The sequence below is a fragment of the Panthera pardus genome, unplaced genomic scaffold (genome assembly GCF_024362965.1).
Source record: "Panthera pardus isolate Hobbes unplaced genomic scaffold, ASM2436296v1 HiC_scaffold_27, whole genome shotgun sequence".
Classification (NCBI taxonomy): domain Eukaryota; kingdom Metazoa; phylum Chordata; class Mammalia; order Carnivora; family Felidae; genus Panthera; species Panthera pardus.
Genome location: NW_026526843.1, coordinates 122066813 through 122079856, shown reverse-complemented (window position 1 = coordinate 122079856; position 13044 = coordinate 122066813). Strand labels below are relative to the sequence as shown.

General features: G+C 46.1%; 1 protein-coding gene across 3 annotated transcripts in view; it reads left to right on the top strand.

Moving 5' to 3' along the window:
* The window catches only part of PUDP (pseudouridine 5'-phosphatase), a 463943-nt gene that overhangs the window by 285006 nt on the left and 165893 nt on the right, over positions 1-13044 (top strand). For all 3 annotated transcript variants that reach the window (XR_002071974.2, XR_008418356.1, XR_008418357.1), the window contains exon 6: positions 4681-4786. The gene's annotated coding sequence lies outside the window, so the exon portion shown is untranslated. The remainder of the gene's footprint in view (positions 1-4680; positions 4787-13044) is intronic.

The window sequence follows — 13044 nt, the reverse complement described above, 5'->3', positions numbered from 1 at the left end:
GAGGTCCACCAGAAATCCTCTTGAACAGGATTGGATGTCTGGGAGATACCATCCTGTGAGTTTCCTGAGGATGGACAATTACACACCTGCTCTGGATTAAACAACCTGCTCAAGAATGAATAAATAACCCTTGAGAGTGCCTGGGTGGCTGAGTCACTTGAGCATCAAGCTCTTGGTTTCGGCTCAGGTCATGATCTCACAATTCATGGGTCTGAGCCTTGCATCAGGCTCTGCACTGACATTGAGGAGCCTGCCTGGGATTCTCTCTCTCCCTCTCTCTCTTTCCCTCCTGTTCTCTCTCTCCCTCTGTCTCTGCCCCTCCCTTTCTCTCTCTTTCTCTGTCTCTCACTCTCAAAATAAATAAAACCTTTAAAAAATCAATGAATAAGTAATCCTTAGTCTGGAGGGAGACACTGATTAGCTTTCAGGTTTCTTGTTTCTGAGGGGGTATGCAGAACTGGGTAAGCTGAGACCTTCGTCTGAATACATGTTTCAGAAAAACTCCAACTTGCCTGCCTGCAGCCCCCACTTGTCTGACCCCCTCCCCAGTCTCCACAATCCCCAATTTGATTCTAAAGTCAGATCCTTCTCTTCCCACAGAATGGATTCCAAAGTAGCTACTATGGTGATCTACCATGTTTTTCTTATTTTCAATAATATATTCATGTAATAATGAAAATTTTAAAACATACAAACAATTTGAACGATTTTTTCATTGAACAGTGATGTACCTGTCACACAGGTTCTACCATTAACATTTTACTAGGTGTAGGAGTTTCCTATCACTCCTATGACAAATTATCACACTCTTAGTGGCTAAATGACATGAATTTACTATCTTACTGTTCTGGAGGTCAGAAGTCTGATGCAAGTATCCCCTGCATAGTGTTGACAGGGTTGTGGTTTTTTCTGCAGGCATGAGGAGGAATCGTGTCCTTGACTTTCCAGCTTCTAGAAGCAGCCCATATGCCATGGCCTTCCCTTCGTTCTGTGTGCAGTCTTGCTTGCTTGCCTTTCTGTACACAGGTGTTGATCCTGATAAACTTTGTGCTTGCGAATCACCCTCTTAGTCAGCTTCCTGCCGAACCCAACCCCAGACACCACACTCTGTCAAATCCTGCTAGGAGCACAGTGCCTTACCCCCAGCTCATGAAAATCTAAAATTACGTTCTGGAAGAATCCAAAGATATCTATAAGAAGGAGAAGGAGAGGGAAGAAGAGGGAAGAATAAAGGAGAAGAATAAGGAGAAAAATAAGAAGAGAGAGAAAAGGAAATGAAAAAAGAAGAGAAAGAAGGAAGGGAAAGGAAGGGAAGGAAGGAAGGAAGGAAGGAAGGAAGGAAGGAAGGAAGGAAGGAAGGAAAAGGAGGGACAGAAGGAAGGGAAGGAAGGAGGGAAAAAGGAGGGAAGGAAGAAGAGGGAGGGAGGGAAGAAGGAGGGAGGGAGGGAGGAAGGGGAGAAGAGAGGAGAGGGGAGGAGAGGAGGGACCTACCTTCATTCAGTAGGATGTTGGGACAAGTCTATCTTTTGTAGATGGTGGGTCAATGTGACTGTGAGTCTTCTTCAGGACAGATGTGCTTCCTTAGGACCATGAGGTTCAGTCCACATTCAGGCATTCAGGTGTTAGCTGGCTTTCACAGTGGAAATGGGGATCCCGATGGGGTGAACTCTGAATGTAAAGCTTTTCTTTTTACTTCTTTTCTTGAGTAATGGTAGACTTTCTCAGAGTGTAGTTTGCTATTTAGCTGAGACTAGCTTCACCTGGACCAAGTCAAAATGACAAAAACCAATAATCATCTCCAGTCACTTTGTTGGAAAATGGAGAGAACCATTGAAATTTTCTGTCCACGTACCAGAAAGTAAGAAACAAATTGCTTACTGATAGCTCTATCATCTAGCTATCTAGCTATCTAGCTATCTATCTAGCTATCATATCTATCATCTATCTATCTATCTATCATCTGTGTATCATTTCTATCATCTATCCATCCATCATATCTATCTATCCATCCATCCATCATACCTATCTATATATCTATCTATGTATCTATCTATCTATCTATCTATCATCTATCTATCATCTATCTATCTATCATTTCTATCATCAATCTATCCACCCATCATATCTATCTATCTATCTATCTATCTATCATCTATCTATCGACCCATCATATCTATCTATCATCTATGTATCTATCCATCTGTCATCAATCTCTGCATCATCTATCTTTACGTATCATCTGCCTACCTCCTAAATTAGTAATTATTTATTATCTCCCTAGCTATCATCTATTTACCTATGTATCATCTCTCCATAGATATACCCATCTATGTTAAATACACAAAAATCCCACCAGACCTCCTGATTCTTTTCCTCCCTGCATATCGCATATACAATCTATTATTAGATCCTGCCGGCCCTATCTATTTTCTCCCTGGCTACCACTGCCACTCTAGCCCAGATGGCCTGGAGCTCTAGTTCCTACACACTGTGCTAGTCTGTCTCTTGCTGCATCACCTCGCACTTCCCTTCCTACTGTATATTCACACTGCAGACGGAGTGATTTTTTGGCAGAAACACATCTCAGCTTCACACCATCCAAAGCCTTCGCATTCAGCCCAAGATAACATGCAAACTTGTTCCCAAGATCCCAAGGCTCTGAGTGGCCCCTGCTCCCTACTCCCCTCTTGAGCCTCCTCTCTTCCTCCTCTCTTCTCTGCTCACTGGCCTCTGACTGGCAGCCCTTTCTTCTTCCCTATTAAGCGACAAGCCCTCTTCCCCAGGCTCTGTGTCTGCCTTGCCCGGTCTTCATGAGGACAGTCTGAGTGTTGTCTGTGCTGGGGAACCTTCTCCAACCACAAGTTGAGAATATCACCTCCACCAGCCAACTTGGAATCACTCTTAATCTCCGGGGGACATTGTGACTATCCCATTTCTTTGTTTCAAATTCTCCATCACATGAAGCAGCACGGTGGCATAAATTATTTTGCTCACATATCTATCTGCTTATTGTATGAATAGGCTTCATGACAGTGACACTCCCTGTCCTTGTCACCACCCTCTGCCGGCACTTGGAACATCTACCAATACATAGTTGGTGTTCACCAAATACGTTATTGAATGAAGGGTTGATTCTTTGGTTATGAAGTAAGGTAACACTAAGAAAATGAAATTACATCCAAATGAGGTTTTATTTTCTCTAAAAAAACACAGGCTTCAGAACCCAAAGTGTAGTCAAAGTGTTAAGAAAACATTGGTCTGCTTCAAGATTCATGAATATAGCTTTCCCCAAGATTTTGGTGATAACAGCAAAGATAATCCTTGAGTCCAATGATTGAAGTAAGTACAAACAATTGGGACGCCTGGGTGTCTCAGTCGGTTAAGCGGCCGACTTCGGCTCAGGTCATGATCTCACGGTCCGTGAGTTCGAGCGCCACGTCGGGCTCTGTGCTGACAGCTCAGAGCCTGGAGCCTGTTTCAGATTCTGTGTCTCCCTCTCTCTGGCCCTCCCCTGTTCATGCTCTGTCTCTCCCTGTCTCAAAAATAAATAAAACGTTAAAAAAAATTTTTTTAAGTAAGTATAAACAATTTAAGCATGAGGATATATTAAATTCAAGCATCAAAGACAATTCGTATCAAGTATCAAAGACAATTTAAACGAAAGTCGTTAATGACCACACTGTGCCATCCTCATCAAATAAGAAATTATGTTTTCATTTTTGGTCCGAGGTTATTATGCCATAAACACTAGGAAATTGTGTAAAAAGAGTTGCAGGGAAAAATAATCACCTACAGTTACATGAAGGATTCTGTAGCACAGGAAAAACAATTTTCCTTCTACCACTTAGAGTTTTCTTCTGAGACCCCTGTAATAAAAGACAGGTTAGCAAGAGAAAAACACACAGAAGTTTATTAACAGGTCTATCTCCTGTATACATGGGGGATACCCAGGAAAAAACTCAGAGGGGTGGCTTTGGAATTTAGGATCTGAATAGGGGAGGGGAAGGGGGATGTAGGCAGGGAGAGTAAATGATTTTAGGAAAGATGACTGGGCCCTTGGAAAACCAGGTGGAGGTAGGACAATTTCTGACCTAATTTGTGTGCGGGTAAATTGGAGGTCTAATCTCCTCTCCTGTGACAGGAGACCATCTTCCCAGTTGATGACACTCCCAAGGAGGGCACCCATGACAGTTGCGTTCCTTTTGGAGGACGTGTCTTTAGGCAAATGAAGGAAGTTCAGGGAAAGCCTCTCCCTTCACCTGCTGGTTTTCAAATGGCTACGATTCAAAATAATCAGGATAACAAAGTGGTAAATTTGGGGGTGGTTGTAGTCATTGAAGTGTCTTCAGCACTAATGCCACCGAATTAAAAAGTAAGGAGCAGTATTCCACAGCACAAAAAGCAAAACACAATAGGATAATAAGAGACCAAGAAATGGGGACATTCTCTTGAACAGTGACACAGACTTTGTTTCCTCACTGGGTGTCCACCTCAGAAAAAGAGGCAAAATGCAATGCATCTCACTAGATGGTCTGTACCAATGCTCACAGCTGCACATGGCAGGCACCTAGATGTTTCTGCTTATATTCAGCAACCAGCCCAAGGTCTGAGCAGTAAACGTTTGAGGCCGGAGCAAGTTTTATTGTCTCTTGTCATGATTTACCTTGTGTTTTATGTTAGGTAGCCAGGATTCTGACTACGTGTTGGTTGATGCTCGAACGGATTTTTGAGCCACCATCGAATCATTTCTGAGGTCCGTCTACCAAGATCAAGTCCCATAAAGCAGGTAAGCCACGTGAAATTTGACCAGCGCCATACTGACGGGCTATTGTTATAATCTTCCGGTGTGAATCAACCTGGGCGTGAGGTGGGGAGAGAATGTTCAAGACAGAAACGGAGAACCTGCTGGAAATGTATTCCATCACAGTGCAGAAGAGGAAGTTGAGAAAAAAACATAGGTTTCGAAAGGAATAATAACAATGATCTTTTTTACCTGGTAAGATTTAGGAGGTACTGGGAGTGTTTTATAAGATCCTAAGGAGCAAGTCTCAGGGATTAGGTGGGTGTATTGAATGTGGGCTACAGATAAGAGGCAGTAAAGGTGGCCCAGATGAGTGTGTGAGCAACACCCAACTTTTAGAAAGTGCTAGATGCTTTAATCTGGCCTTCAGAAGAGTGCCGTGTCCACTCCCATCTTACATGGAAGTCTGCAAATGCAAAGGCTCAGGGTATCAGAGAACATTTGGAATATCTGAATTCTGCACTAAGACTTTTGTCCAGAGAAGAGTGGGTGCTATGCAAAGAATCTACACACGGTAATAGAAATGATTCACCCAGATGGTGTCTTTTTCTTTAGTTCTTCCCCTCTCTGTTTTGTTTTCTCTTTGGAGACACTGCTGGGAATTTCACCCAGACAAGCTGTGATCTATAGAAGACCAGTCCCTATCTTATTTAGTACGTTAGTCTTCTTGAAGTGCAACTCATGGTCTTAAACAAATACCTTGCGTGTTTCTATGCTTAATGTCTGTTTCTGCTTCAAGATTTTAGACTCTAAGAGCTGGGCATTGAGTCTCTCTGTCTCCCTATTGCTATGTGCCTGGGGCCGAGCCTTTTTGGTTGGGCATGTAGTAGATGATTGATAAACGGGTATTGAAGAAGTGAATGAAAAGTTAAATGGCATTGAGTTGACTGTTATATGAGCCAAGAAGAGACAATACGATAAACGGTATGGCGTCTTAGAAAGGGAGAGAGCAGTGACCTGAGTATTCATGAAGGTTGTTGGATCTTGGTTCAGACCTTAAATGGTGGATGAGATTTACAGAGAAAGACCCTGAATGTCACCAGATGAACATGAACAAGGTGTATTGTGATTACATCATGGAGAATCTGTTCTGAAGTAGAAGGGAAAGAGTCTCAGCCCGTTGAAAGAGAGACCGAGATGGTGATAAGATACTAGAGCCCTACAAGTGCTTTGCCATAGGACCGACATCCATTTATAACTGATGCTGGTCAGTTTGTCCTTACATACACGATATATCCCTTATAAAGTTATTAGGAGTTTTTATTTGGTGGGGGGGGGGGGCAGGGAAAGTTGTGATGGAAATATATCATGAGTGAAGAGTTTGACATGTTGCCAATTTCTTGCTTCAAGTTAAGACAGCAACACAAGTTACGGGGCACCTGGGTGGCTCAGTTGGTTGAGCATCCAACTCTTGGTTTCAACTGAGGTCATGGTCTCATGGTTTGTGGGATCAAGTCCTGCATCGGGCTCTGTGCTGAGAGCAGGGAGCCTGCTTGGGATTCTCTCTCTCTCCCTATCTCTCTGCCCCTCCCATGCTCACGCTTGCTCACGGTCTCTCTTTCCCTCTCTCTCAAAATAAATGAACAAACAAACAAAAAAAAAAACCCACAAGTTTATAACATTAAGGAATGAAAGGGAAGTTTTTTGCCAGTAAAGTTACCTAATGACTATTGGTTGCTCAGGAAGAAATTTCAAACCTACCAGAGGTGTGTGAGATCAGAACACCCTCCAGGGAGGTAATACAGCAAAGGCTCAGGAAGTGTCAATTTCTAGGGAAATGGAAAACATCAATGAAAGAAATATAATTTGTAGAGGAATGCTCAAATATTGAAATTGGGACTGTGTTGCAAATACGTCCCTGGGTAATAGGAAATTCGGTAATGAATTTTCTCACCCATAGGTGAAGAAACATTTGCCAAGTAGAGGAATGTTAAAAGAGAAGGAAAATAACACCACAGGTAATGCAACGTAATGATTTAGTAATTTAAGCAGGTACTTGTGTAAAAAGGACTGTTCCTAAAATTAGCCAATATTGAGTCTAAGAAGAAAAACGCTTTTCAGCTGTCACTGATTGAATCAAATCAAACTAGAAATAATGAATTGCTCTTTGACAAAACGTTCACATTGGTAGAAGAGAGGGTGGCAGCCAGTGTGATCACATTCATCTCTGCGAAGGGATTTACATTTACTTATTCACGGCAGTCGTGCAAATTTCAGTGTCGTGGGGAGACTCTGTCCTGGCCACCGTTTGGTGAGGACGCCACTGCCCTAGGTTACCACCGCGGCGTTCAGTTTTGTGTCTCGTTCTTTCCCGGACTTTGTGTCCGTGTTTCCTCCGCGTCCTGGCATCCGTATCTTGGTGTAGGCTACTGTTCCCTCCCAGAGAACATTCTCAGAGATTTGTGAGAGTGTCGGAAATGAGAGGCATGTCTACACAGATGGTACATTCATTTTCACTCTGCGGTCTGCGGAGATTAAGCACTGACCCAACAAAAACAATGTGCCGAGAAGTCAGGGTAACTGGGGCAGTGCGTGGACAGAAAATACAGAAAGTAGCACTCCCACAACCTGTCAGGAAGGGAGCCTCTGTTATTGCTGATTACAGAATAACCTCGTGAAGCTGAAGTCAGACTCAAGAAAAGCATCCACTGTTATGTGCTGGGCGAGACAGAATGTGTGGAGACAGGATGTATGGGACCAACCGAAATGAGCAGGGAGCTCCCTCCCATTTGAGAATGGCCGTTATGCTCTAGAGTTGTGTCCCCACCCCCCCACCCCCGCCCCGCCAATGTAATCAGTCTGTTTCCCCGAAGCATCCCGGGAATGCAGTCTGATTCCAGGAGGAGACCAGCCCTGACCTCTGGGATACATATCTTCTCTTAAGCCAATTTACAATCTTGGAGATACGTGGCATAAAACACAAATGACATACGCACCCCTCTCACAAATACAATCCATGAATAAGAAGCCACAAGCACCATGGAACAAAGTGTGCATGCACCAGCCAGTAGGTGATGATTATGGGAAGGCCTTTGTGAAGCCTTTGCCTTGGGGCACCTACGTTGCATGAAAACAGAGACCGTCCACTCTTGAATCCTAAATGGAAAGCGGCAGCTATGTCTAACATTCCGTACCTAAGAGACCCGTGCGTTCCCTCCTTCTTCTCCACCCATGTCCATTGCCAAATGATTGCCTGGTGGTTAACAAGACTGTCCTACTTCCCCGGGGCTCGCACAACACAGGGCTCGCAAAATCCCCCTTCCCCTAATTTGCTGAGTGAGGGGTGTGGGGCATGTTATATGTGAAGGATGTCAGGACTCCCTTTTTCAGGAATGATGCACATATATGGTTTGTCCCAGGAGAGGGGTCTTTGAGAATCACCTCATCTGGTAGGATAAGCTCCATTTTCCTGGTGAGCAAACCAAATCTTGTATTTTGAGAATGCTTGCCTGATCTCATGTCACATATCACAGAGAACATTTATTAATTAAGGTTCTTTCCAATGACACTTTTGTAGATGACCGAGCTGCTGTTCATGGGCTCCTAGACTGGCTGTTGTGTTTTAGAGGACTATATGCCGGGGGAGGGCCAAGCCCAGGGTGGAGGTCACTGCCATATTTTCTCAGTATTGTCAGGAATCTGAGACAGATTTTAAAATGGACCGGGGCCCAGACATGGACTTCTGCTGTTTCAGGCGGGGTGATTCCAGGAATCAGCCGCACACGTGTCACACTCTGCAAACCCTGTGTCTTCCCTTAGGTGGTACAGACCTGATGGGCTTGTCTGGGATCCGGGAAGCCAGTGTGGCACATTCAGAAGAACTAAGTCCCTTGCAAAATGACTTTCCTAAGTGTTTCTGCTCACTGCTTTGCCAACTGCAGGCGCTACTCTGTCAGATAGCTACTCTCTCTCAACCTGTCAGGGATCCAGAAGTAACCACTCCTAGCGCAGTGTCTCAACGTTGGCATCACCCACATTTCGGGCCAGCTGATCCTTTGGGGTGTCCTGTCTATTGCAACATGTTTGATAGCATCCGTGGCCTCGACCCCCTAGATAGCGGTACCAATCCCCCGACCTCCAGCAGTTTCGAAAACCGAAAATATCCCCAGACGTTACAAAATATCCACCACGTGAGGCCCACTTCCCCAGAAGAATTATTTCCCATGGGGCTTTCTGATGTATTGAGAATTAGTCATCTCAGGCCCTGGAGAGAGACGTAGGGGTCATCTGTGACATGTAGTTTCTGTTCTTGCAAAAAATACCGGATAAATGTACCCTTTAACCTTGAGGGGATTCAGAGCTGTGGGGACTTTTCCTTGGTTAGTTGTGTAGCCATTCCTTTATCTTGCAAAATTGGGGGAAAATGGCATTTTGGGGAAAATGCCGTGCGCAGGGCCATCTCAAGGAAACGACCACAGGGCACCAAGTTGTCATATCTTGATCACAGAACGGGACACTGTGATCGGTGACCCACAGCCTCTTGGAGGGATATGCATGTCTCGAGGGAAAGATGAATCTCTATAACCTGGACATGTGGCAATGCCAGGCTTATAAAATTTTGGTGAATGTATAATATCTTCTGCAGAATAATAAACTTCTGCAGTGGGCCATGCCAACATGCCTCCTTCCCTCCCAGTGGGTTATGGTGTGTGTGTGTGTGTGTGTGTGTGTGTGTATGCACATATTTGGCCGACAGACTCAGTGGGTACCCACCCGAATCTGACGAGAGCTGTGCCCCCTACCCCCTCTGTGGACCATGTTTGTGCCCTACACGGCAACTTGGAGCTCACTGCTTCTTTTTTTTTAACGATCTTTTTAAAGTTTATTTACTTATTTAGAGAAAGAGAGAAAGCAGGGGAGGGACAGAAAGAGAGAGAATCCCAAGAAGGGTCCACACTGTCAGCACAGATCCTGACGCGGGGCTCGAGCTCATGAAACCGTGAGATCATGGCCTGAGCCGAAATCAGGAGTCGGCGGCCTGACCGACTGAGCCACCCAGGCGCCCTGGAGCTCGCTGCCTCTTGCACACCAGCTTCTCAGCAGTGTCTCGTTGTGACGCCAAGGGCAGGGAGGGAATGTCCCCAGAGCCCTTTGGCTTCCTTTCTGGGCACAGTGAAGCTTTGCGTTCATCCCCTCTGCAGAGCACATGCTCAGAATAGCTGGAATCACCCACATTCATGAGGAGGGTAAATAATAAATTATTGAGTCGCACAGAAAGGCCGTTCCAGAGCATGGGAAATGGGCTTGGAGAGAGGGCTGTGAACCCCGGTGGCGTAAATGAGCCCCGTTGTTGGGCACACCACTGCCCTCTCTCCCAGATCCTTCCTTTCTCAAGGCCGTGCCTAAAAATAGCCCACAATTAGCAGCGGTCACAAAGCAGGGTCTTATGGGTGCGGAGTCTATTTTAACCCTGGTGGGGTCCGAATGACACGCTCCAGTTCGAATCGGTTTTCCAGTTTGGTATTCAGAGAGCTAATTCATTTTGTGGCCTGCCACCGCTCCATTCCTGATCAGCCCCTGACTGTGAACACTGTCTGCATAACAAATGTGTCTTTCTCAGGCTGCAGCAAATACGGAGTAATTAACATGAAGTAGGGGCTGGGGCAGGCGTGCTTTCCCCGGCTTTTCCACCAACACCACTGTTTTTATTTAACCCTGCGTTTGTCGGGTCTGCCAGAAATCCGCTTGGCTTATATTTTTCTTCTCCCTCCCCCCAGTCTAAAAGCACAGAGGGTGGGGGGGGGGGTCCCCCGTCACCTCCGAAGTCTCTGCGGCTGAGCCTTGCAGAGCTGCCTTCCGCAAGCCTCACGCAAATGATGCTGTGCTCACCGCTTCTGACATTTAAGGAGGCAGACGCAGGCCAAGGGGCCGATCCCACCTCCTGCACCAAGCCCGGAGTCCCCGTGTCTCTTCCGGGGTGAGGACGTGCTCAGGTGGACGAGGACACAGAGAATCGAGCCTCCCTGCGGCAACAGGCTGAGAGAGACTTGCCCGGGGACCCGGAATGCACTCACAGCCCGAGGTGCATACCTCCTGGCCTCAGGCGCCCCGTTACGAAACACAGAGGATAATCCTATTTGCCGGGAGAGCCCGGGGCCAGGTGGGCATGAAGGGTGTCTTCAGCCTTCCCTTTTCAGACCGCCTGCTTAGCAAGTCCCTGCTCTGAAACTCTGGGGACGGGGAGTATCTCCCGTAGAGAAGGGAACAGGAAGACAGCGGCTCCTGTCTGCTTCCATAAGCAGTCCCACACGCGCTGTTTTTCACACATCTCATGTCTTCTCATTCTGGCTCATGAAAACATGCCAGAAGCTTCTCTTATCTGCTCCAGAATAGTCTTTCCAAAATGATCTTTATTAGAAGAAATGTCAGTCTTGGTGCAGGGGCCCGGGTGGGCAGGTACCTTCAAAGTAGTTAAAGTCCCTGTATGACCCATGAGTGCTTATGGTGATGAGGTTTTCAGGGGTGATGGTGGGGTTCGTGGGGTCCGTAGCCGACAGCCAAGGAAGAATTCTTGAAGACGTCTTTGGTGCAAAACAGTGATTTTATTAAAGCACGGGGATAAGACCCATGGGCAGGAAGAGCAGCACTGGGGCTGTGACACTGGGGGAGGGACATAAAGTCCAAGGGGAGTTTCCAGTGAGATTTTCATATGCTAAAGACTCACAAGATCCCGGAGGAGGCCTCGCTGTTGTCAGGCTAAGGTTGTCATCGTTCCCAAACTCTGAACCACGCTGTGGACATTTGGAAGGCACGCGGGCCCATATCAACTATGTGGTCGGACACACTACTCTGCCTTTGCTTGCTTTTTGGGTCTTCGGTTTTTCTATTGCGTCTCCCGCAGAAAGGATTTGAAGGAGCCTCCATAAAGATGGATATAAAAGAAAGATCTCACCACAGGCATAGAAAGGAGTTGGAAGCAGATATGCTAACCAGGAATCTCAAATTGTCCCCTGAACTCTCTGCATCAGGGGCAAAAAGACGGGGGAGAGGGTGGGGGAGAAATTATTCATACTTTTTGAAATCAGACAAGATGCAAAGAAGTGTGTTCCTTCTCACACGGGGGACAATCCTCGATACATACATTAAGTGCGCTGGAACTTGATTGGGCTTCTTGATTCGTAGCATCTCCCACTGCTCGGGTTGTTTTATATCCGGGCATCTCTGTAGTTGCCACACAGTCAAGCAGAGCGTTCCCCGTTGACGAAACTTTATCGAGTTCAAGTATTCAGTTACACCCTCTCCGGGTTTGTAGGGCTTACTCCTCCCCGGCTTTTCCCCACATTTTTCCTTGTTTGGGTTCGTTGATCATAAAACCAACGGTAGAGCAAAATCACCACGTATAAAAACGAGCACACAAGCAACATAAGGACTCTTTTTTGGACTCGAACCCAAACCCAGTCATGTGATGGTGATGCACTTTCTCATCCATGGTTTTTATTTTTACGAAGTGGAATGTAATCTAGACATATACCGTTTACAAGTCCCACCTGAGGTGAACTTGACGTGATTTTGGAGGGGTGGGGGCATCCGGAGCCGGCGGCCAAGAAAGAATTCTTGAGGTGTGTTTGGTGCAAAAAGGTGATTTTATTAAAGCACGGGGACAGGACCCCGTGGGCAGAAGGAGCTGCACTGGGGTCTTGAACGGTGACCGGTTATATAGTATGAAGTAAAGGCCAAGGGGAGGCCTCCAGAGGGACTTTAATATACTAACGAGGACTCCTAAGATTCCGGGGACCTTGCTATTGCCAAGCTGACGTTGTTTTCCCTCTAGTAAGGCGTCAACATTATAACAGTGAGGAATTCCTGGAGGGCTGTTATCCTCTGCCGGTCTCAAGTATCTGTCCATGGGCTGCAGGCTATAAGGACATTTAATTTTACCTGCCGTATCCTCCTTGCCTTTGTCCCCCACATCACCCTGGAGGGGAGGGTGATGTTGGGGCTCCAGGAAACTGAGTCTGTAGGTTTCTGGAGATGAGGCTGTTGATAAGATTGCTTTGTGGAGACTCCTGTCCTGCATGACTGTGATCTCTTAACCACTGGTTTTTCCCTTTCCTTTGTTCTGGGGCGGTTTCCAGGGTGACACCTCGCCTTATGCTCCCTCATGAAACTCACACCAGAAATTTGAGTGTGTTCAAACAGGCATAAAGATATGCACATGTGAAGCTTAAAGATTCTGGAGACCCTTAAGAATTCAGAGCAAACAAAACAGCTTAGGTCAGGCTTATGAAAGCCTCAGCTCCAAT